General features: G+C 54.0%; 59 non-coding genes across 59 annotated transcripts; 47 read left to right on the forward strand and 12 right to left on the reverse strand.

Moving 5' to 3' along the window:
• Positions 1 to 95: 95 nt before the first annotated feature.
• Trnag-ucc (transfer RNA glycine (anticodon UCC)) lies at positions 96 to 167 on the reverse strand. The gene has a single exon. It is a non-coding gene; the product is annotated as a tRNA-Gly (tRNA).
• Positions 168 to 518: 351 nt separating this feature from the next.
• Positions 519 to 589, forward strand: Trnag-gcc (transfer RNA glycine (anticodon GCC)). The gene has a single exon. It is a non-coding gene; the product is annotated as a tRNA-Gly (tRNA).
• Positions 590 to 749: 160 nt separating this feature from the next.
• On the forward strand, positions 750 to 822 carry Trnam-cau (transfer RNA methionine (anticodon CAU)). The gene has a single exon. It is a non-coding gene; the product is annotated as a tRNA-Met (tRNA).
• A 305-nt stretch (positions 823 to 1,127) lies between these two features.
• Trnae-uuc (transfer RNA glutamic acid (anticodon UUC)) lies at positions 1,128 to 1,199 on the forward strand. Its single transcript has one exon. It is a non-coding gene; the product is annotated as a tRNA-Glu (tRNA).
• A 199-nt stretch (positions 1,200 to 1,398) lies between these two features.
• Positions 1,399 to 1,472, forward strand: Trnai-aau (transfer RNA isoleucine (anticodon AAU)). Its single transcript has one exon. It is a non-coding gene; the product is annotated as a tRNA-Ile (tRNA).
• A 583-nt stretch (positions 1,473 to 2,055) lies between these two features.
• Positions 2,056 to 2,127, reverse strand: Trnag-ucc (transfer RNA glycine (anticodon UCC)). Its single transcript has one exon. It is a non-coding gene; the product is annotated as a tRNA-Gly (tRNA).
• Positions 2,128 to 2,488: 361 nt separating this feature from the next.
• Positions 2,489 to 2,559, forward strand: Trnag-gcc (transfer RNA glycine (anticodon GCC)). Its single transcript has one exon. It is a non-coding gene; the product is annotated as a tRNA-Gly (tRNA).
• Positions 2,560 to 2,719: 160 nt separating this feature from the next.
• Positions 2,720 to 2,792, forward strand: Trnam-cau (transfer RNA methionine (anticodon CAU)). Its single transcript has one exon. It is a non-coding gene; the product is annotated as a tRNA-Met (tRNA).
• Positions 2,793 to 3,097: 305 nt separating this feature from the next.
• On the forward strand, positions 3,098 to 3,169 carry Trnae-uuc (transfer RNA glutamic acid (anticodon UUC)). Its single transcript has one exon. It is a non-coding gene; the product is annotated as a tRNA-Glu (tRNA).
• A 199-nt stretch (positions 3,170 to 3,368) lies between these two features.
• On the forward strand, positions 3,369 to 3,442 carry Trnai-aau (transfer RNA isoleucine (anticodon AAU)). Its single transcript has one exon. It is a non-coding gene; the product is annotated as a tRNA-Ile (tRNA).
• Positions 3,443 to 4,025: 583 nt separating this feature from the next.
• On the reverse strand, positions 4,026 to 4,097 carry Trnag-ucc (transfer RNA glycine (anticodon UCC)). The gene has a single exon. It is a non-coding gene; the product is annotated as a tRNA-Gly (tRNA).
• Positions 4,098 to 4,458: 361 nt separating this feature from the next.
• On the forward strand, positions 4,459 to 4,529 carry Trnag-gcc (transfer RNA glycine (anticodon GCC)). The gene has a single exon. It is a non-coding gene; the product is annotated as a tRNA-Gly (tRNA).
• Positions 4,530 to 4,689: 160 nt separating this feature from the next.
• Positions 4,690 to 4,762, forward strand: Trnam-cau (transfer RNA methionine (anticodon CAU)). The gene has a single exon. It is a non-coding gene; the product is annotated as a tRNA-Met (tRNA).
• Positions 4,763 to 5,067: 305 nt separating this feature from the next.
• Positions 5,068 to 5,139, forward strand: Trnae-uuc (transfer RNA glutamic acid (anticodon UUC)). Its single transcript has one exon. It is a non-coding gene; the product is annotated as a tRNA-Glu (tRNA).
• Positions 5,140 to 5,338: 199 nt separating this feature from the next.
• Positions 5,339 to 5,412, forward strand: Trnai-aau (transfer RNA isoleucine (anticodon AAU)). Its single transcript has one exon. It is a non-coding gene; the product is annotated as a tRNA-Ile (tRNA).
• A 583-nt stretch (positions 5,413 to 5,995) lies between these two features.
• Positions 5,996 to 6,067, reverse strand: Trnag-ucc (transfer RNA glycine (anticodon UCC)). The gene has a single exon. It is a non-coding gene; the product is annotated as a tRNA-Gly (tRNA).
• Positions 6,068 to 6,418: 351 nt separating this feature from the next.
• Trnag-gcc (transfer RNA glycine (anticodon GCC)) lies at positions 6,419 to 6,489 on the forward strand. The gene has a single exon. It is a non-coding gene; the product is annotated as a tRNA-Gly (tRNA).
• Positions 6,490 to 6,649: 160 nt separating this feature from the next.
• Positions 6,650 to 6,722, forward strand: Trnam-cau (transfer RNA methionine (anticodon CAU)). The gene has a single exon. It is a non-coding gene; the product is annotated as a tRNA-Met (tRNA).
• Positions 6,723 to 7,027: 305 nt separating this feature from the next.
• Positions 7,028 to 7,099, forward strand: Trnae-uuc (transfer RNA glutamic acid (anticodon UUC)). The gene has a single exon. It is a non-coding gene; the product is annotated as a tRNA-Glu (tRNA).
• Positions 7,100 to 7,298: 199 nt separating this feature from the next.
• On the forward strand, positions 7,299 to 7,372 carry Trnai-aau (transfer RNA isoleucine (anticodon AAU)). The gene has a single exon. It is a non-coding gene; the product is annotated as a tRNA-Ile (tRNA).
• A 583-nt stretch (positions 7,373 to 7,955) lies between these two features.
• On the reverse strand, positions 7,956 to 8,027 carry Trnag-ucc (transfer RNA glycine (anticodon UCC)). The gene has a single exon. It is a non-coding gene; the product is annotated as a tRNA-Gly (tRNA).
• A 361-nt stretch (positions 8,028 to 8,388) lies between these two features.
• Positions 8,389 to 8,459, forward strand: Trnag-gcc (transfer RNA glycine (anticodon GCC)). The gene has a single exon. It is a non-coding gene; the product is annotated as a tRNA-Gly (tRNA).
• A 160-nt stretch (positions 8,460 to 8,619) lies between these two features.
• Positions 8,620 to 8,692, forward strand: Trnam-cau (transfer RNA methionine (anticodon CAU)). Its single transcript has one exon. It is a non-coding gene; the product is annotated as a tRNA-Met (tRNA).
• A 305-nt stretch (positions 8,693 to 8,997) lies between these two features.
• On the forward strand, positions 8,998 to 9,069 carry Trnae-uuc (transfer RNA glutamic acid (anticodon UUC)). Its single transcript has one exon. It is a non-coding gene; the product is annotated as a tRNA-Glu (tRNA).
• A 199-nt stretch (positions 9,070 to 9,268) lies between these two features.
• Trnai-aau (transfer RNA isoleucine (anticodon AAU)) lies at positions 9,269 to 9,342 on the forward strand. The gene has a single exon. It is a non-coding gene; the product is annotated as a tRNA-Ile (tRNA).
• Positions 9,343 to 9,925: 583 nt separating this feature from the next.
• Positions 9,926 to 9,997, reverse strand: Trnag-ucc (transfer RNA glycine (anticodon UCC)). The gene has a single exon. It is a non-coding gene; the product is annotated as a tRNA-Gly (tRNA).
• Positions 9,998 to 10,348: 351 nt separating this feature from the next.
• Trnag-gcc (transfer RNA glycine (anticodon GCC)) lies at positions 10,349 to 10,419 on the forward strand. Its single transcript has one exon. It is a non-coding gene; the product is annotated as a tRNA-Gly (tRNA).
• Positions 10,420 to 10,579: 160 nt separating this feature from the next.
• On the forward strand, positions 10,580 to 10,652 carry Trnam-cau (transfer RNA methionine (anticodon CAU)). The gene has a single exon. It is a non-coding gene; the product is annotated as a tRNA-Met (tRNA).
• A 305-nt stretch (positions 10,653 to 10,957) lies between these two features.
• Trnae-uuc (transfer RNA glutamic acid (anticodon UUC)) lies at positions 10,958 to 11,029 on the forward strand. The gene has a single exon. It is a non-coding gene; the product is annotated as a tRNA-Glu (tRNA).
• Positions 11,030 to 11,228: 199 nt separating this feature from the next.
• On the forward strand, positions 11,229 to 11,302 carry Trnai-aau (transfer RNA isoleucine (anticodon AAU)). The gene has a single exon. It is a non-coding gene; the product is annotated as a tRNA-Ile (tRNA).
• Positions 11,303 to 11,885: 583 nt separating this feature from the next.
• Trnag-ucc (transfer RNA glycine (anticodon UCC)) lies at positions 11,886 to 11,957 on the reverse strand. Its single transcript has one exon. It is a non-coding gene; the product is annotated as a tRNA-Gly (tRNA).
• Positions 11,958 to 12,308: 351 nt separating this feature from the next.
• Positions 12,309 to 12,379, forward strand: Trnag-gcc (transfer RNA glycine (anticodon GCC)). Its single transcript has one exon. It is a non-coding gene; the product is annotated as a tRNA-Gly (tRNA).
• Positions 12,380 to 12,539: 160 nt separating this feature from the next.
• On the forward strand, positions 12,540 to 12,612 carry Trnam-cau (transfer RNA methionine (anticodon CAU)). The gene has a single exon. It is a non-coding gene; the product is annotated as a tRNA-Met (tRNA).
• Positions 12,613 to 12,917: 305 nt separating this feature from the next.
• On the forward strand, positions 12,918 to 12,989 carry Trnae-uuc (transfer RNA glutamic acid (anticodon UUC)). Its single transcript has one exon. It is a non-coding gene; the product is annotated as a tRNA-Glu (tRNA).
• A 199-nt stretch (positions 12,990 to 13,188) lies between these two features.
• Positions 13,189 to 13,262, forward strand: Trnai-aau (transfer RNA isoleucine (anticodon AAU)). Its single transcript has one exon. It is a non-coding gene; the product is annotated as a tRNA-Ile (tRNA).
• Positions 13,263 to 13,845: 583 nt separating this feature from the next.
• On the reverse strand, positions 13,846 to 13,917 carry Trnag-ucc (transfer RNA glycine (anticodon UCC)). The gene has a single exon. It is a non-coding gene; the product is annotated as a tRNA-Gly (tRNA).
• Positions 13,918 to 14,268: 351 nt separating this feature from the next.
• Trnag-gcc (transfer RNA glycine (anticodon GCC)) lies at positions 14,269 to 14,339 on the forward strand. The gene has a single exon. It is a non-coding gene; the product is annotated as a tRNA-Gly (tRNA).
• Positions 14,340 to 14,499: 160 nt separating this feature from the next.
• On the forward strand, positions 14,500 to 14,572 carry Trnam-cau (transfer RNA methionine (anticodon CAU)). The gene has a single exon. It is a non-coding gene; the product is annotated as a tRNA-Met (tRNA).
• A 305-nt stretch (positions 14,573 to 14,877) lies between these two features.
• Trnae-uuc (transfer RNA glutamic acid (anticodon UUC)) lies at positions 14,878 to 14,949 on the forward strand. The gene has a single exon. It is a non-coding gene; the product is annotated as a tRNA-Glu (tRNA).
• Positions 14,950 to 15,148: 199 nt separating this feature from the next.
• Trnai-aau (transfer RNA isoleucine (anticodon AAU)) lies at positions 15,149 to 15,222 on the forward strand. The gene has a single exon. It is a non-coding gene; the product is annotated as a tRNA-Ile (tRNA).
• Positions 15,223 to 15,805: 583 nt separating this feature from the next.
• Positions 15,806 to 15,877, reverse strand: Trnag-ucc (transfer RNA glycine (anticodon UCC)). Its single transcript has one exon. It is a non-coding gene; the product is annotated as a tRNA-Gly (tRNA).
• Positions 15,878 to 16,238: 361 nt separating this feature from the next.
• Positions 16,239 to 16,309, forward strand: Trnag-gcc (transfer RNA glycine (anticodon GCC)). Its single transcript has one exon. It is a non-coding gene; the product is annotated as a tRNA-Gly (tRNA).
• A 160-nt stretch (positions 16,310 to 16,469) lies between these two features.
• On the forward strand, positions 16,470 to 16,542 carry Trnam-cau (transfer RNA methionine (anticodon CAU)). Its single transcript has one exon. It is a non-coding gene; the product is annotated as a tRNA-Met (tRNA).
• A 305-nt stretch (positions 16,543 to 16,847) lies between these two features.
• Positions 16,848 to 16,919, forward strand: Trnae-uuc (transfer RNA glutamic acid (anticodon UUC)). The gene has a single exon. It is a non-coding gene; the product is annotated as a tRNA-Glu (tRNA).
• A 199-nt stretch (positions 16,920 to 17,118) lies between these two features.
• On the forward strand, positions 17,119 to 17,192 carry Trnai-aau (transfer RNA isoleucine (anticodon AAU)). The gene has a single exon. It is a non-coding gene; the product is annotated as a tRNA-Ile (tRNA).
• A 583-nt stretch (positions 17,193 to 17,775) lies between these two features.
• On the reverse strand, positions 17,776 to 17,847 carry Trnag-ucc (transfer RNA glycine (anticodon UCC)). Its single transcript has one exon. It is a non-coding gene; the product is annotated as a tRNA-Gly (tRNA).
• Positions 17,848 to 18,198: 351 nt separating this feature from the next.
• On the forward strand, positions 18,199 to 18,269 carry Trnag-gcc (transfer RNA glycine (anticodon GCC)). The gene has a single exon. It is a non-coding gene; the product is annotated as a tRNA-Gly (tRNA).
• Positions 18,270 to 18,429: 160 nt separating this feature from the next.
• Trnam-cau (transfer RNA methionine (anticodon CAU)) lies at positions 18,430 to 18,502 on the forward strand. Its single transcript has one exon. It is a non-coding gene; the product is annotated as a tRNA-Met (tRNA).
• Positions 18,503 to 18,807: 305 nt separating this feature from the next.
• On the forward strand, positions 18,808 to 18,879 carry Trnae-uuc (transfer RNA glutamic acid (anticodon UUC)). Its single transcript has one exon. It is a non-coding gene; the product is annotated as a tRNA-Glu (tRNA).
• A 199-nt stretch (positions 18,880 to 19,078) lies between these two features.
• Trnai-aau (transfer RNA isoleucine (anticodon AAU)) lies at positions 19,079 to 19,152 on the forward strand. Its single transcript has one exon. It is a non-coding gene; the product is annotated as a tRNA-Ile (tRNA).
• Positions 19,153 to 19,735: 583 nt separating this feature from the next.
• Trnag-ucc (transfer RNA glycine (anticodon UCC)) lies at positions 19,736 to 19,807 on the reverse strand. The gene has a single exon. It is a non-coding gene; the product is annotated as a tRNA-Gly (tRNA).
• A 361-nt stretch (positions 19,808 to 20,168) lies between these two features.
• On the forward strand, positions 20,169 to 20,239 carry Trnag-gcc (transfer RNA glycine (anticodon GCC)). The gene has a single exon. It is a non-coding gene; the product is annotated as a tRNA-Gly (tRNA).
• A 160-nt stretch (positions 20,240 to 20,399) lies between these two features.
• Positions 20,400 to 20,472, forward strand: Trnam-cau (transfer RNA methionine (anticodon CAU)). Its single transcript has one exon. It is a non-coding gene; the product is annotated as a tRNA-Met (tRNA).
• Positions 20,473 to 20,777: 305 nt separating this feature from the next.
• Trnae-uuc (transfer RNA glutamic acid (anticodon UUC)) lies at positions 20,778 to 20,849 on the forward strand. The gene has a single exon. It is a non-coding gene; the product is annotated as a tRNA-Glu (tRNA).
• Positions 20,850 to 21,048: 199 nt separating this feature from the next.
• On the forward strand, positions 21,049 to 21,122 carry Trnai-aau (transfer RNA isoleucine (anticodon AAU)). Its single transcript has one exon. It is a non-coding gene; the product is annotated as a tRNA-Ile (tRNA).
• A 583-nt stretch (positions 21,123 to 21,705) lies between these two features.
• Positions 21,706 to 21,777, reverse strand: Trnag-ucc (transfer RNA glycine (anticodon UCC)). The gene has a single exon. It is a non-coding gene; the product is annotated as a tRNA-Gly (tRNA).
• A 360-nt stretch (positions 21,778 to 22,137) lies between these two features.
• Trnag-gcc (transfer RNA glycine (anticodon GCC)) lies at positions 22,138 to 22,208 on the forward strand. The gene has a single exon. It is a non-coding gene; the product is annotated as a tRNA-Gly (tRNA).
• Positions 22,209 to 22,369: 161 nt separating this feature from the next.
• Trnam-cau (transfer RNA methionine (anticodon CAU)) lies at positions 22,370 to 22,442 on the forward strand. Its single transcript has one exon. It is a non-coding gene; the product is annotated as a tRNA-Met (tRNA).
• A 305-nt stretch (positions 22,443 to 22,747) lies between these two features.
• On the forward strand, positions 22,748 to 22,819 carry Trnae-uuc (transfer RNA glutamic acid (anticodon UUC)). Its single transcript has one exon. It is a non-coding gene; the product is annotated as a tRNA-Glu (tRNA).
• Positions 22,820 to 22,855: the final 36 nt, after the last annotated feature.

A 22,855-nucleotide genomic window follows, 5' to 3' on the forward strand; every position in this document is an offset into this window, starting at 1 on the left:
ACTAAGGGCTGGTATGCAGCGAGTAAGAGGGGGGAAAAAAACAATAATTTAAGAGCGCGCGGCAAAAGTACTCATACGCGAAATTAAAAGCCTGCTGCGGTGGCCGGGAATCGAACCCGGATCAACTGCTTGGAAGGCAACTATGCTGACCATTACACCACCACCGCACAAGCGAGCGCCCCGCCTCCGCGCTGTGTCGGCTTCCCGCCTGTCGGCAGCGGCCGAAGGTGATCGTACCTGGCAGGCGCATTTCGAGGTAGGCTAGGGGAGCACATCCAGACGCATTCGGACAGCGTATCCGCGCACATTTCGCATCCTTTGGCAAGAGTCGGCGCCGGCGACGCAACAGTACGCAGAGGACCGCGTTCTGGAGGCATTTTTAAGCAGTGCCGTGCAGTGCAGTGCAGGATTCAGCGTCTGCAGCGTCTTCTGCACAGAATGCTACGGCGCTTGACGGCAGCCCCACTTTCCCTTGAGACATCTGCTCGGGAAGCAGCGTGAAGTTACCGCTGGCCCGAGCATCGGTGGTTCAGTGGTAGAATGCTCGCCTGCCACGCGGGCGGCCCGGGTTCGATTCCCGGCCGATGCATCATTTTGCTTTCCCGCGATAATGCTGCCGCAACACCGCAATCAACTGGGCCGGCAATGAACGTGTAGCAACAGAACACGTTATCCAGGAAGTACAGTGTTTCTACGTCTAATATTGGGTACGCAACTTACCCAGTTTCCAGGAGAAACGGTTCACCCGTGCCTCGGTAGCGCAGTAGGCAGCGCGTAAGTCTCATAATCTTAAGGTCGTGAGTTCGATCCTCACCCGGGGCATTTAATTTTCTGTGACTGATGGTGGTGCTGTTGCTAGGGCGCCAACGTATTTCTTGTTTGTTATCCACAACGTTTCAACGCTTCAGCGGGAAAATGTTTACTTCCTCTTATTGCTACTTACAGCTTCCCTTTTCCTCTTCTTCCAGCACAGCATGAAGCCAAAAGCATTGCTCTGCGACGTTTGAGGTGCGCGCCTTGCCAGTCAGTATGTGCAAAGATGCTCGCAAAGAGAGAAGGGCGCCGACGTGGCACTCGACACGAAATGCGACAAGCGACCGTACGAACGGTCCAATGGAACGGCCACATCCGGTGTGGTCTAGTGGCTAGGATACCTGGCTTTCACCCAGGAGGCCCGGGTTCGATTCCCGGTACCGGAACGTAATTTTTTTCCACACGAATCGTGACAAGTTTGAGCTGTCCGAGCGGCCGTTTCCCGTCCTGCTCGCAATATAGCTACTGTTTCGTGACCGTCAGCAGAATATAGACTAGGGAAGCAGACACACGACGACCATAGAAATGGTGTATGGCTTCATACCAGCCGTTTCCAGTTTAGGGCTGAGCAACTGCATCTGCCGAGGCCCGTTAGCTCAGTTGGTTAGAGCGTCGTGCTAATAACGCGAAGGTCGCGGGTTCGATCCCCCCACGGGCCACTACTCTTTTACTACTACGAAAAGGCAGCGCCGATTTCAGCTGGCGAGTGTGATGACCAAAAGATCATCACCATGCGTGGAAGTTGACAGAGGATCCGAACCCGACTTGTCGGGAAGCGCTACAGCATTCACTCGGCAATGGGCATAATATTTTGAATACACTGGTTCTCAACCGATGAAGAGAAAATGAAAGAAAATGTCTGATTGCCGATGCGTAACAACTTTGGCCCTTGTCAGTACTTGGGCGGGTGAGCGCGTGGGAACACAGTGTACTATTGGCAGTTTTACTTCCTATTTTTCTTTTCGGAGCTACAGCCCGATTCGGTGAGGGAGACGCCACCGTGAAATGAAGGGGCGTGCTGTGTGTCCATCGCCTCGCCTCTCCTCCCCTCTCTCAGTCGTTTATCGTGCTTGTCGTTTTGATATAGGCCGATTTGAGAGCGTCAGCTCTCGCGTCAGCTGAGCAAAGTCGAGACAAGTCGAGACACACTAAGGGCTGGTATGCAGCGAGTAAGAGGGGGGAAAAAAACAATAATTTAAGAGCGCGCGGCAAAAGTACTCATACGCGAAATTAAAAGCCTGCTGCGGTGGCCGGGAATCGAACCCGGATCAACTGCTTGGAAGGCAACTATGCTGACCATTACACCACCACCGCACAAGCGAGCGCCCCGCCTCCGCGCTGTGTCGGCTTCCCGCCTGTCGGCAGCGGCCGAAGGTGATCGTACCTGGCAGGCGCATTTCGAGGTAGGCTAGGGGAGCACATCCAGACGCATTCGGACAGCGTATCCGCGCACATTTCGCATCCTTTGGCAAGAGTCGGCGCCGGCGACGCAACAGTACGCAGAGGACCGCGTTCTGGAGGCATTTTTAAGCAGTGCCGTGCAGTGCAGTGCAGTGCAGTGCAGGATTCAGCGTCTGCAGCGTCTTCTGCACAGAATGCTACGGCGCTTGACGGCAGCCCCACTTTCCCTTGAGACATCTGCTCGGGAAGCAGCGTGAAGTTACCGCTGGCCCGAGCATCGGTGGTTCAGTGGTAGAATGCTCGCCTGCCACGCGGGCGGCCCGGGTTCGATTCCCGGCCGATGCATCATTTTGCTTTCCCGCGATAATGCTGCCGCAACACCGCAATCAACTGGGCCGGCAATGAACGTGTAGCAACAGAACACGTTATCCAGGAAGTACAGTGTTTCTACGTCTAATATTGGGTACGCAACTTACCCAGTTTCCAGGAGAAACGGTTCACCCGTGCCTCGGTAGCGCAGTAGGCAGCGCGTAAGTCTCATAATCTTAAGGTCGTGAGTTCGATCCTCACCCGGGGCATTTAATTTTCTGTGACTGATGGTGGTGCTGTTGCTAGGGCGCCAACGTATTTCTTGTTTGTTATCCACAACGTTTCAACGCTTCAGCGGGAAAATGTTTACTTCCTCTTATTGCTACTTACAGCTTCCCTTTTCCTCTTCTTCCAGCACAGCATGAAGCCAAAAGCATTGCTCTGCGACGTTTGAGGTGCGCGCCTTGCCAGTCAGTATGTGCAAAGATGCTCGCAAAGAGAGAAGGGCGCCGACGTGGCACTCGACACGAAATGCGACAAGCGACCGTACGAACGGTCCAATGGAACGGCCACATCCGGTGTGGTCTAGTGGCTAGGATACCTGGCTTTCACCCAGGAGGCCCGGGTTCGATTCCCGGTACCGGAACGTAATTTTTTTCCACACGAATCGTGACAAGTTTGAGCTGTCCGAGCGGCCGTTTCCCGTCCTGCTCGCAATATAGCTACTGTTTCGTGACCGTCAGCAGAATATAGACTAGGGAAGCAGACACACGACGACCATAGAAATGGTGTATGGCTTCATGCCAGCCGTTTCCAGTTTAGGGCTGAGCAACTGCATCTGCCGAGGCCCGTTAGCTCAGTTGGTTAGAGCGTCGTGCTAATAACGCGAAGGTCGCGGGTTCGATCCCCCCACGGGCCACTACTCTTTTACTACTACGAAAAGGCAGCGCCGATTTCAGCTGGCGAGTGTGATGACCAAAAGATCATCACCATGCGTGGAAGTTGACAGAGGATCCGAACCCGACTTGTCGGGAAGCGCTACAGCATTCACTCGGCAATGGGCATAATATTTTGAATACACTGGTTCTCAACCGATGAAGAGAAAATGAAAGAAAATGTCTGATTGCCGATGCGTAACAACTTTGGCCCTTGTCAGTACTTGGGCGGGTGAGCGCGTGGGAACACAGTGTACTATTGGCAGTTTTACTTCCTATTTTTCTTTTCGGAGCTACAGCCCGATTCGGTGAGGGAGACGCCACCGTGAAATGAAGGGGCGTGCTGTGTGTCCATCGCCTCGCCTCTCCTCCCCTCTCTCAGTCGTTTATCGTGCTTGTCGTTTTGATATAGGCCGATTTGAGAGCGTCAGCTCTCGCGTCAGCTGAGCAAAGTCGAGACAAGTCGAGACACACTAAGGGCTGGTATGCAGCGAGTAAGAGGGGGGAAAAAAACAATAATTTAAGAGCGCGCGGCAAAAGTACTCATACGCGAAATTAAAAGCCTGCTGCGGTGGCCGGGAATCGAACCCGGATCAACTGCTTGGAAGGCAACTATGCTGACCATTACACCACCACCGCACAAGCGAGCGCCCCGCCTCCGCGCTGTGTCGGCTTCCCGCCTGTCGGCAGCGGCCGAAGGTGATCGTACCTGGCAGGCGCATTTCGAGGTAGGCTAGGGGAGCACATCCAGACGCATTCGGACAGCGTATCCGCGCACATTTCGCATCCTTTGGCAAGAGTCGGCGCCGGCGACGCAACAGTACGCAGAGGACCGCGTTCTGGAGGCATTTTTAAGCAGTGCCGTGCAGTGCAGTGCAGTGCAGTGCAGGATTCAGCGTCTGCAGCGTCTTCTGCACAGAATGCTACGGCGCTTGACGGCAGCCCCACTTTCCCTTGAGACATCTGCTCGGGAAGCAGCGTGAAGTTACCGCTGGCCCGAGCATCGGTGGTTCAGTGGTAGAATGCTCGCCTGCCACGCGGGCGGCCCGGGTTCGATTCCCGGCCGATGCATCATTTTGCTTTCCCGCGATAATGCTGCCGCAACACCGCAATCAACTGGGCCGGCAATGAACGTGTAGCAACAGAACACGTTATCCAGGAAGTACAGTGTTTCTACGTCTAATATTGGGTACGCAACTTACCCAGTTTCCAGGAGAAACGGTTCACCCGTGCCTCGGTAGCGCAGTAGGCAGCGCGTAAGTCTCATAATCTTAAGGTCGTGAGTTCGATCCTCACCCGGGGCATTTAATTTTCTGTGACTGATGGTGGTGCTGTTGCTAGGGCGCCAACGTATTTCTTGTTTGTTATCCACAACGTTTCAACGCTTCAGCGGGAAAATGTTTACTTCCTCTTATTGCTACTTACAGCTTCCCTTTTCCTCTTCTTCCAGCACAGCATGAAGCCAAAAGCATTGCTCTGCGACGTTTGAGGTGCGCGCCTTGCCAGTCAGTATGTGCAAAGATGCTCGCAAAGAGAGAAGGGCGCCGACGTGGCACTCGACACGAAATGCGACAAGCGACCGTACGAACGGTCCAATGGAACGGCCACATCCGGTGTGGTCTAGTGGCTAGGATACCTGGCTTTCACCCAGGAGGCCCGGGTTCGATTCCCGGTACCGGAACGTAATTTTTTTCCACACGAATCGTGACAAGTTTGAGCTGTCCGAGCGGCCGTTTCCCGTCCTGCTCGCAATATAGCTACTGTTTCGTGACCGTCAGCAGAATATAGACTAGGGAAGCAGACACACGACGACCATAGAAATGGTGTATGGCTTCATGCCAGCCGTTTCCAGTTTAGGGCTGAGCAACTGCATCTGCCGAGGCCCGTTAGCTCAGTTGGTTAGAGCGTCGTGCTAATAACGCGAAGGTCGCGGGTTCGATCCCCCCACGGGCCACTACTCTTTTACTACTACGAAAAGGCAGCGCCGATTTCAGCTGGCGAGTGTGATGACCAAAAGATCATCACCATGCGTGGAAGTTGACAGAGGATCCGAACCCGACTTGTCGGGAAGCGCTACAGCATTCACTCGGCAATGGGCATAATATTTTGAATACACTGGTTCTCAACCGATGAAGAGAAAATGAAAGAAAATGTCTGATTGCCGATGCGTAACAACTTTGGCCCTTGTCAGTACTTGGGCGGGTGAGCGCGTGGGAACACAGTGTACTATTGGCAGTTTTACTTCCTATTTTTCTTTTCGGAGCTACAGCCCGATTCGGTGAGGGAGACGCCACCGTGAAATGAAGGGGCGTGCTGTGTGTCCATCGCCTCGCCTCTCCTCCCCTCTCTCAGTCGTTTATCGTGCTTGTCGTTTTGATATAGGCCGATTTGAGAGCGTCAGCTCTCGCGTCAGCTGAGCAAAGTCGAGACAAGTCGAGACACACTAAGGGCTGGTATGCAGCGAGTAAGAGGGGGGAAAAAAACAATAATTTAAGAGCGCGCGGCAAAAGTACTCATACGCGAAATTAAAAGCCTGCTGCGGTGGCCGGGAATCGAACCCGGATCAACTGCTTGGAAGGCAACTATGCTGACCATTACACCACCACCGCACAAGCGAGCGCCCCGCCTCCGCGCTGTGTCGGCTTCCCGCCTGTCGGCAGCGGCCGAAGGTGATCGTACCTGGCAGGCGCATTTCGAGGTAGGCTAGGGGAGCACATCCAGACGCATTCGGACAGCGTATCCGCGCACATTTCGCATCCTTTGGCAAGAGTCGGCGCCGGCGACGCAACAGTACGCAGAGGACCGCGTTCTGGAGGCATTTTTAAGCAGTGCCGTGCAGTGCAGTGCAGGATTCAGCGTCTGCAGCGTCTTCTGCACAGAATGCTACGGCGCTTGACGGCAGCCCCACTTTCCCTTGAGACATCTGCTCGGGAAGCAGCGTGAAGTTACCGCTGGCCCGAGCATCGGTGGTTCAGTGGTAGAATGCTCGCCTGCCACGCGGGCGGCCCGGGTTCGATTCCCGGCCGATGCATCATTTTGCTTTCCCGCGATAATGCTGCCGCAACACCGCAATCAACTGGGCCGGCAATGAACGTGTAGCAACAGAACACGTTATCCAGGAAGTACAGTGTTTCTACGTCTAATATTGGGTACGCAACTTACCCAGTTTCCAGGAGAAACGGTTCACCCGTGCCTCGGTAGCGCAGTAGGCAGCGCGTAAGTCTCATAATCTTAAGGTCGTGAGTTCGATCCTCACCCGGGGCATTTAATTTTCTGTGACTGATGGTGGTGCTGTTGCTAGGGCGCCAACGTATTTCTTGTTTGTTATCCACAACGTTTCAACGCTTCAGCGGGAAAATGTTTACTTCCTCTTATTGCTACTTACAGCTTCCCTTTTCCTCTTCTTCCAGCACAGCATGAAGCCAAAAGCATTGCTCTGCGACGTTTGAGGTGCGCGCCTTGCCAGTCAGTATGTGCAAAGATGCTCGCAAAGAGAGAAGGGCGCCGACGTGGCACTCGACACGAAATGCGACAAGCGACCGTACGAACGGTCCAATGGAACGGCCACATCCGGTGTGGTCTAGTGGCTAGGATACCTGGCTTTCACCCAGGAGGCCCGGGTTCGATTCCCGGTACCGGAACGTAATTTTTTTCCACACGAATCGTGACAAGTTTGAGCTGTCCGAGCGGCCGTTTCCCGTCCTGCTCGCAATATAGCTACTGTTTCGTGACCGTCAGCAGAATATAGACTAGGGAAGCAGACACACGACGACCATAGAAATGGTGTATGGCTTCATACCAGCCGTTTCCAGTTTAGGGCTGAGCAACTGCATCTGCCGAGGCCCGTTAGCTCAGTTGGTTAGAGCGTCGTGCTAATAACGCGAAGGTCGCGGGTTCGATCCCCCCACGGGCCACTACTCTTTTACTACTACGAAAAGGCAGCGCCGATTTCAGCTGGCGAGTGTGATGACCAAAAGATCATCACCATGCGTGGAAGTTGACAGAGGATCCGAACCCGACTTGTCGGGAAGCGCTACAGCATTCACTCGGCAATGGGCATAATATTTTGAATACACTGGTTCTCAACCGATGAAGAGAAAATGAAAGAAAATGTCTGATTGCCGATGCGTAACAACTTTGGCCCTTGTCAGTACTTGGGCGGGTGAGCGCGTGGGAACACAGTGTACTATTGGCAGTTTTACTTCCTATTTTTCTTTTCGGAGCTACAGCCCGATTCGGTGAGGGAGACGCCACCGTGAAATGAAGGGGCGTGCTGTGTGTCCATCGCCTCGCCTCTCCTCCCCTCTCTCAGTCGTTTATCGTGCTTGTCGTTTTGATATAGGCCGATTTGAGAGCGTCAGCTCTCGCGTCAGCTGAGCAAAGTCGAGACAAGTCGAGACACACTAAGGGCTGGTATGCAGCGAGTAAGAGGGGGGAAAAAAACAATAATTTAAGAGCGCGCGGCAAAAGTACTCATACGCGAAATTAAAAGCCTGCTGCGGTGGCCGGGAATCGAACCCGGATCAACTGCTTGGAAGGCAACTATGCTGACCATTACACCACCACCGCACAAGCGAGCGCCCCGCCTCCGCGCTGTGTCGGCTTCCCGCCTGTCGGCAGCGGCCGAAGGTGATCGTACCTGGCAGGCGCATTTCGAGGTAGGCTAGGGGAGCACATCCAGACGCATTCGGACAGCGTATCCGCGCACATTTCGCATCCTTTGGCAAGAGTCGGCGCCGGCGACGCAACAGTACGCAGAGGACCGCGTTCTGGAGGCATTTTTAAGCAGTGCCGTGCAGTGCAGTGCAGTGCAGTGCAGGATTCAGCGTCTGCAGCGTCTTCTGCACAGAATGCTACGGCGCTTGACGGCAGCCCCACTTTCCCTTGAGACATCTGCTCGGGAAGCAGCGTCAAGTTACCGCTGGCCCGAGCATCGGTGGTTCAGTGGTAGAATGCTCGCCTGCCACGCGGGCGGCCCGGGTTCGATTCCCGGCCGATGCATCATTTTGCTTTCCCGCGATAATGCTGCCGCAACACCGCAATCAACTGGGCCGGCAATGAACGTGTAGCAACAGAACACGTTATCCAGGAAGTACAGTGTTTCTACGTCTAATATTGGGTACGCAACTTACCCAGTTTCCAGGAGAAACGGTTCACCCGTGCCTCGGTAGCGCAGTAGGCAGCGCGTAAGTCTCATAATCTTAAGGTCGTGAGTTCGATCCTCACCCGGGGCATTTAATTTTCTGTGACTGATGGTGGTGCTGTTGCTAGGGCGCCAACGTATTTCTTGTTTGTTATCCACAACGTTTCAACGCTTCAGCGGGAAAATGTTTACTTCCTCTTATTGCTACTTACAGCTTCCCTTTTCCTCTTCTTCCAGCACAGCATGAAGCCAAAAGCATTGCTCTGCGACGTTTGAGGTGCGCGCCTTGCCAGTCAGTATGTGCAAAGATGCTCGCAAAGAGAGAAGGGCGCCGACGTGGCACTCGACACGAAATGCGACAAGCGACCGTACGAACGGTCCAATGGAACGGCCACATCCGGTGTGGTCTAGTGGCTAGGATACCTGGCTTTCACCCAGGAGGCCCGGGTTCGATTCCCGGTACCGGAACGTAATTTTTTTCCACACGAATCGTGACAAGTTTGAGCTGTCCGAGCGGCCGTTTCCCGTCCTGCTCGCAATATAGCTACTGTTTCGTGACCGTCAGCAGAATATAGACTAGGGAAGCAGACACACGACGACCATAGAAATGGTGTATGGCTTCATGCCAGCCGTTTCCAGTTTAGGGCTGAGCAACTGCATCTGCCGAGGCCCGTTAGCTCAGTTGGTTAGAGCGTCGTGCTAATAACGCGAAGGTCGCGGGTTCGATCCCCCCACGTGCCACTACTCTTTTACTACTACGAAAAGGCAGCGCCGATTTCAGCTGGCGAGTGTGATGACCAAAAGATCATCACCATGCGTGGAAGTTGACAGAGGATCCGAACCCGACTTGTCGGGAAGCGCTACAGCATTCACTCGGCAATGGGCATAATATTTTGAATACACTGGTTCTCAACCGATGAAGAGAAAATGAAAGAAAATGTCTGATTGCCGATGCGTAACAACTTTGGCCCTTGTCAGTACTTGGGCGGGTGAGCGCGTGGGAACACAGTGTACTATTGGCAGTTTTACTTCCTATTTTTCTTTTCGGAGCTACAGCCCGATTCGGTGAGGGAGACGCCACCGTGAAATGAAGGGGCGTGCTGTGTGTCCATCGCCTCGCCTCTCCTCCCCTCTCTCAGTCGTTTATCGTGCTTGTCGTTTTGATATAGGCCGATTTGAGAGCGTCAGCTCTCGCGTCAGCTGAGCAAAGTCGAGACAAGTCGAGACACACTAAGGGCTGGTATGCAGCGAGTAAGAGGGGGGAAAAAAACAATAATTTAAGAGCGCGCGGCAAAAGTACTCATACGCGAAATTAAAAGCCTGCTGCGGTGGCCGGGAATCGAACCCGGATCAACTGCTTGGAAGGCAACTATGCTGACCATTACACCACCACCGCACAAGCGAGCGCCCCGCCTCCGCGCTGTGTCGGCTTCCCGCCTGTCGGCAGCGGCCGAAGGTGATCGTACCTGGCAGGCGCATTTCGAGGTAGGCTAGGGGAGCACATCCAGACGCATTCGGACAGCGTATCCGCGCACATTTCGCATCCTTTGGCAAGAGTCGGCGCCGGCGACGCAACAGTACGCAGAGGACCGCGTTCTGGAGGCATTTTTAAGCAGTGCCGTGCAGTGCAGTGCAGGATTCAGCGTCTGCAGCGTCTTCTGCACAGAATGCTACGGCGCTTGACGGCAGCCCCACTTTCCCTTGAGACATCTGCTCGGGAAGCAGCGTCAAGTTACCGCTGGCCCGAGCATCGGTGGTTCAGTGGTAGAATGCTCGCCTGCCACGCGGGCGGCCCGGGTTCGATTCCCGGCCGATGCATCATTTTGCTTTCCCGCGATAATGCTGCCGCAACACCGCAATCAACTGGGCCGGCAATGAACGTGTAGCAACAGAACACGTTATCCAGGAAGTACAGTGTTTCTACGTCTAATATTGGGTACGCAACTTACCCAGTTTCCAGGAGAAACGGTTCACCCGTGCCTCGGTAGCGCAGTAGGCAGCGCGTAAGTCTCATAATCTTAAGGTCGTGAGTTCGATCCTCACCCGGGGCATTTAATTTTCTGTGACTGATGGTGGTGCTGTTGCTAGGGCGCCAACGTATTTCTTGTTTGTTATCCACAACGTTTCAACGCTTCAGCGGGAAAATGTTTACTTCCTCTTATTGCTACTTACAGCTTCCCTTTTCCTCTTCTTCCAGCACAGCATGAAGCCAAAAGCATTGCTCTGCGACGTTTGAGGTGCGCGCCTTGCCAGTCAGTATGTGCAAAGATGCTCGCAAAGAGAGAAGGGCGCCGACGTGGCACTCGACACGAAATGCGACAAGCGACCGTACGAACGGTCCAATGGAACGGCCACATCCGGTGTGGTCTAGTGGCTAGGATACCTGGCTTTCACCCAGGAGGCCCGGGTTCGATTCCCGGTACCGGAACGTAATTTTTTTCCACACGAATCGTGACAAGTTTGAGCTGTCCGAGCGGCCGTTTCCCGTCCTGCTCGCAATATAGCTACTGTTTCGTGACCGTCAGCAGAATATAGACTAGGGAAGCAGACACACGACGACCATAGAAATGGTGTATGGCTTCATGCCAGCCGTTTCCAGTTTAGGGCTGAGCAACTGCATCTGCCGAGGCCCGTTAGCTCAGTTGGTTAGAGCGTCGTGCTAATAACGCGAAGGTCGCGGGTTCGATCCCCCCACGGGCCACTACTCTTTTACTACTACGAAAAGGCAGCGCCGATTTCAGCTGGCGAGTGTGATGACCAAAAGATCATCACCATGCGTGGAAGTTGACAGAGGATCCGAACCCGACTTGTCGGGAAGCGCTACAGCATTCACTCGGCAATGGGCATAATATTTTGAATACACTGGTTCTCAACCGATGAAGAGAAAATGAAAGAAAATGTCTGATTGCCGATGCGTAACAACTTTGGCCCTTGTCAGTACTTGGGCGGGTGAGCGCGTGGGAACACAGTGTACTATTGGCAGTTTTACTTCCTATTTTTCTTTTCGGAGCTACAGCCCGATTCGGTGAGGGAGACGCCACCGTGAAATGAAGGGGCGTGCTGTGTGTCCATCGCCTCGCCTCTCCTCCCCTCTCTCAGTCGTTTATCGTGCTTGTCGTTTTGATATAGGCCGATTTGAGAGCGTCAGCTCTCGCGTCAGCTGAGCAAAGTCGAGACAAGTCGAGACACACTAAGGGCTGGTATGCAGCGAGTAAGAGGGGGGAAAAAAACAATAATTTAAGAGCGCGCGGCAAAAGTACTCATACGCGAAATTAAAAGCCTGCTGCGGTGGCCGGGAATCGAACCCGGATCAACTGCTTGGAAGGCAACTATGCTGACCATTACACCACCACCGCACAAGCGAGCGCCCCGCCTCCGCGCTGTGTCGGCTTCCCGCCTGTCGGCAGCGGCCGAAGGTGATCGTACCTGGCAGGCGCATTTCGAGGTAGGCTAGGGGAGCACATCCAGACGCATTCGGACAGCGTATCCGCGCACATTTCGCATCCTTTGGCAAGAGTCGGCGCCGGCGACGCAACAGTACGCAGAGGACCGCGTTCTGGAGGCATTTTTAAGCAGTGCCGTGCAGTGCAGTGCAGGATTCAGCGTCTGCAGCGTCTTCTGCACAGAATGCTACGGCGCTTGACGGCAGCCCCACTTTCCCTTGAGACATCTGCTCGGGAAGCAGCGTCAAGTTACCGCTGGCCCGAGCATCGGTGGTTCAGTGGTAGAATGCTCGCCTGCCACGCGGGCGGCCCGGGTTCGATTCCCGGCCGATGCATCATTTTGCTTTCCCGCGATAATGCTGCCGCAACACCGCAATCAACTGGGCCGGCAATGAACGTGTAGCAACAGAACACGTTATCCAGGAAGTACAGTGTTTCTACGTCTAATATTGGGTACGCAACTTACCCAGTTTCCAGGAGAAACGGTTCACCCGTGCCTCGGTAGCGCAGTAGGCAGCGCGTAAGTCTCATAATCTTAAGGTCGTGAGTTCGATCCTCACCCGGGGCATTTAATTTTCTGTGACTGATGGTGGTGCTGTTGCTAGGGCGCCAACGTATTTCTTGTTTGTTATCCACAACGTTTCAACGCTTCAGCGGGAAAATGTTTACTTCCTCTTATTGCTACTTACAGCTTCCCTTTTCCTCTTCTTCCAGCACAGCATGAAGCCAAAAGCATTGCTCTGCGACGTTTGAGGTGCGCGCCTTGCCAGTCAGTATGTGCAAAGATGCTCGCAAAGAGAGAAGGGCGCCGACGTGGCACTCGACACGAAATGCGACAAGCGACCGTACGAACGGTCCAATGGAACGGCCACATCCGGTGTGGTCTAGTGGCTAGGATACCTGGCTTTCACCCAGGAGGCCCGGGTTCGATTCCCGGTACCGGAACGTAATTTTTTTCCACACGAATCGTGACAAGTTTGAGCTGTCCGAGCGGCCGTTTCCCGTCCTGCTCGCAATATAGCTACTGTTTCGTGACCGTCAGCAGAATATAGACTAGGGAAGCAGACACACGACGACCATAGAAATGGTGTATGGCTTCATGCCAGCCGTTTCCAGTTTAGGGCTGAGCAACTGCATCTGCCGAGGCCCGTTAGCTCAGTTGGTTAGAGCGTCGTGCTAATAACGCGAAGGTCGCGGGTTCGATCCCCCCACGGGCCACTACTCTTTTACTACTACGAAAAGGCAGCGCCGATTTCAGCTGGCGAGTGTGATGACCAAAAGATCATCACCATGCGTGGAAGTTGACAGAGGATCCGAACCCGACTTGTCGGGAAGCGCTACAGCATTCACTCGGCAATGGGCATAATATTTTGAATACACTGGTTCTCAACCGATGAAGAGAAAATGAAAGAAAATGTCTGATTGCCGATGCGTAACAACTTTGGCCCTTGTCAGTACTTGGGCGGGTGAGCGCGTGGGAACACAGTGTACTATTGGCAGTTTTACTTCCTATTTTTCTTTTCGGAGCTACAGCCCGATTCGGTGAGGGAGACGCCACCGTGAAATGAAGGGGCGTGCTGTGTGTCCATCGCCTCGCCTCTCCTCCCCTCTCTCAGTCGTTTATCGTGCTTGTCGTTTTGATATAGGCCGATTTGAGAGCGTCAGCTCTCGCGTCAGCTGAGCAAAGTCGAGACAAGTCGAGACACACTAAGGGCTGGTATGCAGCGAGTAAGAGGGGGGAAAAAAACAATAATTTAAGAGCGCGCGGCAAAAGTACTCATACGCGAAATTAAAAGCCTGCTGCGGTGGCCGGGAATCGAACCCGGATCAACTGCTTGGAAGGCAACTATGCTGACCATTACACCACCACCGCACAAGCGAGCGCCCCGCCTCCGCGCTGTGTCGGCTTCCCGCCTGTCGGCAGCGGCCGAAGGTGATCGTACCTGGCAGGCGCATTTCGAGGTAGGCTAGGGGAGCACATCCAGACGCATTCGGACAGCGTATCCGCGCACATTTCGCATCCTTTGGCAAGAGTCGGCGCCGGCGACGCAACAGTACGCAGAGGACCGCGTTCTGGAGGCATTTTTAAGCAGTGCCGTGCAGTGCAGTGCAGGATTCAGCGTCTGCAGCGTCTTCTGCACAGAATGCTACGGCGCTTGACGGCAGCCCCACTTTCCCTTGAGACATCTGCTCGGGAAGCAGCGTGAAGTTACCGCTGGCCCGAGCATCGGTGGTTCAGTGGTAGAATGCTCGCCTGCCACGCGGGCGGCCCGGGTTCGATTCCCGGCCGATGCATCATTTTGCTTTCCCGCGATAATGCTGCCGCAACACCGCAATCAACTGGGCCGGCAATGAACGTGTAGCAACAGAACACGTTATCCAGGAAGTACAGTGTTTCTACGTCTAATATTGGGTACGCAACTTACCCAGTTTCCAGGAGAAACGGTTCACCCGTGCCTCGGTAGCGCAGTAGGCAGCGCGTAAGTCTCATAATCTTAAGGTCGTGAGTTCGATCCTCACCCGGGGCATTTAATTTTCTGTGACTGATGGTGGTGCTGTTGCTAGGGCGCCAACGTATTTCTTGTTTGTTATCCACAACGTTTCAACGCTTCAGCGGGAAAATGTTTACTTCCTCTTATTGCTACTTACAGCTTCCCTTTTCCTCTTCTTCCAGCACAGCATGAAGCCAAAAGCATTGCTCTGCGACGTTTGAGGTGCGCGCCTTGCCAGTCAGTATGTGCAAAGATGCTCGCAAAGAGAGAAGGGCGCCGACGTGGCACTCGACACGAAATGCGACAAGCGACCGTACGAACGGTCCAATGGAACGGCCACATCCGGTGTGGTCTAGTGGCTAGGATACCTGGCTTTCACCCAGGAGGCCCGGGTTCGATTCCCGGTACCGGAACGTAATTTTTTTCCACACGAATCGTGACAAGTTTGAGCTGTCCGAGCGGCCGTTTCCCGTCCTGCTCGCAATATAGCTACTGTTTCGTGACCGTCAGCAGAATATAGACTAGGGAAGCAGACACACGACGACCATAGAAATGGTGTATGGCTTCATGCCAGCCGTTTCCAGTTTAGGGCTGAGCAACTGCATCTGCCGAGGCCCGTTAGCTCAGTTGGTTAGAGCGTCGTGCTAATAACGCGAAGGTCGCGGGTTCGATCCCCCCACGGGCCACTACTCTTTTACTACTACGAAAAGGCAGCGCCGATTTCAGCTGGCGAGTGTGATGACCAAAAGATCATCACCATGCGTGGAAGTTGACAGAGGATCCGAACCCGACTTGTCGGGAAGCGCTACAGCATTCACTCGGCAATGGGCATAATATTTTGAATACACTGGTTCTCAACCGATGAAGAGAAAATGAAAGAAAATGTCTGATTGCCGATGCGTAACAACTTTGGCCCTTGTCAGTACTTGGGCGGGTGAGCGCGTGGGAACACAGTGTACTATTGGCAGTTTTACTTCCTATTTTTCTTTTCGGAGCTACAGCCCGATTCGGTGAGGGAGACGCCACCGTGAAATGAAGGGGCGTGCTGTGTGTCCATCGCCTCGCCTCTCCTCCCCTCTCTCAGTCGTTTATCGTGCTTGTCGTTTTGATATAGGCCGATTTGAGAGCGTCAGCTCTCGCGTCAGCTGAGCAAAGTCGAGACAAGTCGAGACACACTAAGGGCTGGTATGCAGCGAGTAAGAGGGGGGAAAAAAACAATAATTTAAGAGCGCGCGGCAAAAGTACTCATACGCGAAATTAAAAGCCTGCTGCGGTGGCCGGGAATCGAACCCGGATCAACTGCTTGGAAGGCAACTATGCTGACCATTACACCACCACCGCACAAGCGAGCGCCCCGCCTCCGCGCTGTGTCGGCTTCCCGCCTGTCGGCAGCGGCCGAAGGTGATCGTACCTGGCAGGCGCATTTCGAGGTAGGCTAGGGGAGCACATCCAGACGCATTCGGACAGCGTATCCGCGCACATTTCGCATCCTTTGGCAAGAGTCGGCGCCGGCGACGCAACAGTACGCAGAGGACCGCGTTCTGGAGGCATTTTTAAGCAGTGCCGTGCAGTGCAGTGCAGTGCAGTGCAGGATTCAGCGTCTGCAGCGTCTTCTGCACAGAATGCTACGGCGCTTGACGGCAGCCCCACTTTCCCTTGAGACATCTGCTCGGGAAGCAGCGTCAAGTTACCGCTGGCCCGAGCATCGGTGGTTCAGTGGTAGAATGCTCGCCTGCCACGCGGGCGGCCCGGGTTCGATTCCCGGCCGATGCATCATTTTGCTTTCCCGCGATAATGCTGCCGCAACACCGCAATCAACTGGGCCGGCAATGAACGTGTAGCAACAGAACACGTTATCCAGGAAGTACAGTGTTTCTACGTCTAATATTGGGTACGCAACTTACCCAGTTTCCAGGAGAAACGGTTCACCCGTGCCTCGGTAGCGCAGTAGGCAGCGCGTAAGTCTCATAATCTTAAGGTCGTGAGTTCGATCCTCACCCGGGGCATTTAATTTTCTGTGACTGATGGTGGTGCTGTTGCTAGGGCGCCAACGTATTTCTTGTTTGTTATCCACAACGTTTCAACGCTTCAGCGGGAAAATGTTTACTTCCTCTTATTGCTACTTACAGCTTCCCTTTTCCTCTTCTTCCAGCACAGCATGAAGCCAAAAGCATTGCTCTGCGACGTTTGAGGTGCGCGCCTTGCCAGTCAGTATGTGCAAAGATGCTCGCAAAGAGAGAAGGGCGCCGACGTGGCACTCGACACGAAATGCGACAAGCGACCGTACGAACGGTCCAATGGAACGGCCACATCCGGTGTGGTCTAGTGGCTAGGATACCTGGCTTTCACCCAGGAGGCCCGGGTTCGATTCCCGGTACCGGAACGTAATTTTTTTCCACACGAATCGTGACAAGTTTGAGCTGTCCGAGCGGCCGTTTCCCGTCCTGCTCGCAATATAGCTACTGTTTCGTGACCGTCAGCAGAATATAGACTAGGGAAGCAGACACACGACGACCATAGAAATGGTGTATGGCTTCATGCCAGCCGTTTCCAGTTTAGGGCTGAGCAACTGCATCTGCCGAGGCCCGTTAGCTCAGTTGGTTAGAGCGTCGTGCTAATAACGCGAAGGTCGCGGGTTCGATCCCCCCACGGGCCACTACTCTTTTACTACTACGAAAAGGCAGCGCCGATTTCAGCTGGCGAGTGTGATGACCAAAAGATCATCACCATGCGTGGAAGTTGACAGAGGATCCGAACCCGACTTGTCGGGAAGCGCTACAGCATTCACTCGGCAATGGGCATAATATTTTGAATACACTGGTTCTCAACCGATGAAGAGAAAATGAAAGAAAATGTCTGATTGCCGATGCGTAACAACTTTGGCCCTTGTCAGTACTTGGGCGGGTGAGCGCGTGGGAACACAGTGTACTATTGGCAGTTTTACTTCCTATTTTTCTTTTCGGAGCTACAGCCCGATTCGGTGAGGGAGACGCCACCGTGAAATGAAGGGGCGTGCTGTGTGTCCATCGCCTCGCCTCTCCTCCCCTCTCTCAGTCGTTTATCGTGCTTGTCGTTTTGATATAGGCCGATTTGAGAGCGTCAGCTCTCGCGTCAGCTGAGCAAAGTCGAGACAAGTCGAGACACACTAAGGGCTGGTATGCAGCGAGTAAGAGGGGGGAAAAAAACAATAATTTAAGAGCGCGCGGCAAAAGTACTCATACGCGAAATTAAAAGCCTGCTGCGGTGGCCGGGAATCGAACCCGGATCAACTGCTTGGAAGGCAACTATGCTGACCATTACACCACCACCGCACAAGCGAGCGCCCCGCCTCCGCGCTGTGTCGGCTTCCCGCCTGTCGGCAGCGGCCGAAGGTGATCGTACCTGGCAGGCGCATTTCGAGGTAGGCTAGGGGAGCACATCCAGACGCATTCGGACAGCGTATCCGCGCACATTTCGCATCCTTTGGCAAGAGTCGGCGCCGGCGACGCAACAGTACGCAGAGGACCGCGTTCTGGAGGCATTTTTAAGCAGTGCCGTGCAGTGCAGTGCAGGATTCAGCGTCTGCAGCGTCTTCTGCACAGAATGCTACGGCGCTTGACGGCAGCCCCACTTTCCCTTGAGACATCTGCTCGGGAAGCAGCGTGAAGTTACCGCTGGCCCGAGCATCGGTGGTTCAGTGGTAGAATGCTCGCCTGCCACGCGGGCGGCCCGGGTTCGATTCCCGGCCGATGCATCATTTTGCTTTCCCGCGATAATGCTGCCGCAACACCGCAATCAACTGGGCCGGCAATGAACGTGTAGCAACAGAACACGTTATCCAGGAAGTACAGTGTTTCTACGTCTAATATTGGGTACGCAACTTACCCAGTTTCCAGGAGAAACGGTTCACCCGTGCCTCGGTAGCGCAGTAGGCAGCGCGTAAGTCTCATAATCTTAAGGTCGTGAGTTCGATCCTCACCCGGGGCATTTAATTTTCTGTGACTGATGGTGGTGCTGTTGCTAGGGCGCCAACGTATTTCTTGTTTGTTATCCACAACGTTTCAACGCTTCAGCGGGAAAATGTTTACTTCCTCTTATTGCTACTTACAGCTTCCCTTTTCCTCTTCTTCCAGCACAGCATGAAGCCAAAAGCATTGCTCTGCGACGTTTGAGGTGCGCGCCTTGCCAGTCAGTATGTGCAAAGATGCTCGCAAAGAGAGAAGGGCGCCGACGTGGCACTCGACACGAAATGCGACAAGCGACCGTACGAACGGTCCAATGGAACGGCCACATCCGGTGTGGTCTAGTGGCTAGGATACCTGGCTTTCACCCAGGAGGCCCGGGTTCGATTCCCGGTACCGGAACGTAATTTTTTTCCACACGAATCGTGACAAGTTTGAGCTGTCCGAGCGGCCGTTTCCCGTCCTGCTCGCAATATAGCTACTGTTTCGTGACCGTCAGCAGAATATAGACTAGGGAAGCAGACACACGACGACCATAGAAATGGTGTATGGCTTCATGCCAGCCGTTTCCAGTTTAGGGCTGAGCAACTGCATCTGCCGAGGCCCGTTAGCTCAGTTGGTTAGAGCGTCGTGCTAATAACGCGAAGGTCGCGGGTTCGATCCCCCCACGGGCCACTACTCTTTTACTACTACGAAAAGGCAGCGCCGATTTCAGCTGGCGAGTGTGATGACCAAAAGATCATCACCATGCGTGGAAGTTGACAGAGGATCCGAACCCGACTTGTCGGGAAGCGCTACAGCATTCACTCGGCAATGGGCATAATATTTTGAATACACTGGTTCTCAACCGATGAAGAGAAAATGAAAGAAAATGTCTGATTGCCGATGCGTAACAACTTTGGCCCTTGTCAGTACTTGGGCGGGTGAGCGCGTGGGAACACAGTGTACTATTGGCAGTTTTACTTCCTATTTTTCTTTTCGGAGCTACAGCCCGATTCGGTGAGGGAGACGCCACCGTGAAATGAAGGGGCGTGCTGTGTGTCCATCGCCTCGCCTCTCCTCCCCTCTCTCAGTCGTTTATCGTGCTTGTCGTTTTGATATAGGCCGATTTGAGAGCGTCAGCTCTCGCGTCAGCTGAGCAAAGTCGAGACAAGTCGAGACACACTAAGGGCTGGTATGCAGCGAGTAAGAGGGGGGAAAAAAACAATAATTTAAGAGCGCGCGGCAAAAGTACTCATACGCGAAATTAAAAGCCTGCTGCGGTGGCCGGGAATCGAACCCGGATCAACTGCTTGGAAGGCAACTATGCTGACCATTACACCACCACCGCACAAGCGAGCGCCCCGCCTCCGCGCTGTGTCGGCTTCCCGCCTGTCGGCAGCGGCCGAAGGTGATCGTACCTGGCAGGCGCATTTCGAGGTAGGCTAGGGGAGCACATCCAGACGCATTCGGACAGCGTATCCGCGCACATTTCGCATCCTTTGGCAAGAGTCGGCGCCGGCGACGCAACAGTACGCAGAGGACCGCGTTCTGGAGGCATTTTTAAGCAGTGCCGTGCAGTGCAGTGCAGTGCAGTGCAGGATTCAGCGTCTGCAGCGTCTTCTGCACAGAATGCTACGGCGCTTGACGGCAGCCCCACTTTCCCTTGAGACATCTGCTCGGGAAGCAGCGTCAAGTTACCGCTGGCCCGAGCATCGGTGGTTCAGTGGTAGAATGCTCGCCTGCCACGCGGGCGGCCCGGGTTCGATTCCCGGCCGATGCATCATTTTGCTTTCCCGCGATAATGCTGCCGCAACACCGCAATCAACTGGGCCGGCAATGAACGTGTAGCAACAGAACACGTTATCCAGGAAGTACAGTGTTTCTACGTCTAATATTGGGTACGCAACTTACCCAGTTTCCAGGAGAAACGGTTCACCCGTGCCTCGGTAGCGCAGTAGGCAGCGCGTAAGTCTCATAATCTTAAGGTCGTGAGTTCGATCCTCACCCGGGGCATTTAATTTTCTGTGACTGATGGTGGTGCTGTTGCTAGGGCGCCAACGTATTTCTTGTTTGTTATCCACAACGTTTCAACGCTTCAGCGGGAAAATGTTTACTTCCTCTTATTGCTACTTACAGCTTCCCTTTTCCTCTTCTTCCAGCACAGCATGAAGCCAAAAGCATTGCTCTGCGACGTTTGAGGTGCGCGCCTTGCCAGTCAGTATGTGCAAAGATGCTCGCAAAGAGAGAAGGGCGCCGACGTGGCACTCGACACGAAATGCGACAAGCGACCGTACGAACGGTCCAATGGAACGGCCACATCCGGTGTGGTCTAGTGGCTAGGATACCTGGCTTTCACCCAGGAGGCCCGGGTTCGATTCCCGGTACCGGAACGTAATTTTTTTCCACACGAATCGTGACAAGTTTGAGCTGTCCGAGCGGCCGTTTCCCGTCCTGCTCGCAATATAGCTACTGTTTCGTGACCGTCAGCAGAATATAGACTAGGGAAGCAGACACACGACGACCATAGAAATGGTGTATGGCTTCATGCCAGCCGTTTCCAGTTTAGGGCTGAGCAACTGCATCTGCCGAGGCCCGTTAGCTCAGTTGGTTAGAGCGTCGTGCTAATAACGCGAAGGTCGCGGGTTCGATCCCCCCACGGGCCACTACTCTTTTACTACTACGAAAAGGCAGCGCCGATTTCAGCTGGCGAGTGTGATGACCAAAAGATCATCACCATGCGTGGAAGTTGACAGAGGATCCGAACCCGACTTGTCGGGAAGCGCTACAGCATTCACTCGGCAATGGGCATAATATTTTGAATACACTGGTTCTCAACCGATGAAGAGAAAATGAAAGAAAATGTCTGATTGCCGATGCGTAACAACTTTGGCCCTTGTCAGTACTTGGGCGGGTGAGCGCGTGGGAACACAGTGTACTATTGGCAGTTTTACTTCCTATTTTTCTTTTCGGAGCTACAGCCCGATTCGGTGAGGGAGACGCCACCGTGAAATGAAGGGGCGTGCTGTGTGTCCATCGCCTCGCCTCTCCTCCCCTCTCTCAGTCGTTTATCGTGCTTGTCGTTTTGATATAGGCCGATTTGAGAGCGTCAGCTCTCGCGTCAGCTGAGCAAAGTCGAGACAAGTCGAGACACACTAAGGGCTGGTATGCAGCGAGTAAGAGGGGGGAAAAAAACAATAATTTAAGAGCGCGCGGCAAAAGTACTCATACGCGAAATTAAAAGCCTGCTGCGGTGGCCGGGAATCGAACCCGGATCAACTGCTTGGAAGGCAACTATGCTGACCATTACACCACCACCGCACAAGCGAGCGCCCCGCCTCCGCGCTGTGTCGGCTTCCCGCCTGTCGGCAGCGGCCGAAGGTGATCGTACCTGGCAGGCGCATTTCGAGGTAGGCTAGGGGAGCACATCCAGACGCATTCGGACAGCGTATCCGCGCACATTTCGCATCCTTTGGCAAGAGTCGGCGCCGGCGACGCAACAGTACGCAGAGGACCGCGTTCTGGAGGCATTTTTAAGCAGTGCCGTGCAGTGCAGTGCAGTGCAGTGCAGGATCAGCGTCTGCAGCGTCTTCTGCACAGAATGCTACGGCGCTTGACGGCAGCCCCACTTTCCCTTGAGACATCTGCTCGGGAAGCAGCGTCAAGTTACCGCTGGCCCGAGCATCGGTGGTTCAGTGGTAGAATGCTCGCCTGCCACGCGGGCGGCCCGGGTTCGATTCCCGGCCGATGCATCATTTTGCTTTCCCGCGATAATGCTGCCGCAACACCGCAATCAACTGGGCCGGCAATGAACGTGTAGCAACAGAACACGTTATCCAGGAAGTACAGTGTTTCTACGTCTAATATTGGGTACGCAACTTACCCAGTTTCCCAGGAGAAACGGTTCACCCGTGCCTCGGTAGCGCAGTAGGCAGCGCGTAAGTCTCATAATCTTAAGGTCGTGAGTTCGATCCTCACCCGGGGCATTTAATTTTCTGTGACTGATGGTGGTGCTGTTGCTAGGGCGCCAACGTATTTCTTGTTTGTTATCCACAACGTTTCAACGCTTCAGCGGGAAAATGTTTACTTCCTCTTATTGCTACTTACAGCTTCCCTTTTCCTCTTCTTCCAGCACAGCATGAAGCCAAAAGCATTGCTCTGCGACGTTTGAGGTGCGCGCCTTGCCAGTCAGTATGTGCAAAGATGCTCGCAAAGAGAGAAGGGCGCCGACGTGGCACTCGACACGAAATGCGACAAGCGACCGTACGAACGGTCCAATGGAACGGCCACATCCGGTGTGGTCTAGTGGCTAGGATACCTGGCTTTCACCCAGGAGGCCCGGGTTCGATTCCCGGTACCGGAACGTAATTTTTTTCCACACGAATCGTGACAAGTTTGA

Source organism: Schistocerca cancellata, unplaced genomic scaffold, assembly GCF_023864275.1.
Source record: "Schistocerca cancellata isolate TAMUIC-IGC-003103 unplaced genomic scaffold, iqSchCanc2.1 HiC_scaffold_185, whole genome shotgun sequence".
Classification (NCBI taxonomy): domain Eukaryota; kingdom Metazoa; phylum Arthropoda; class Insecta; order Orthoptera; family Acrididae; genus Schistocerca; species Schistocerca cancellata.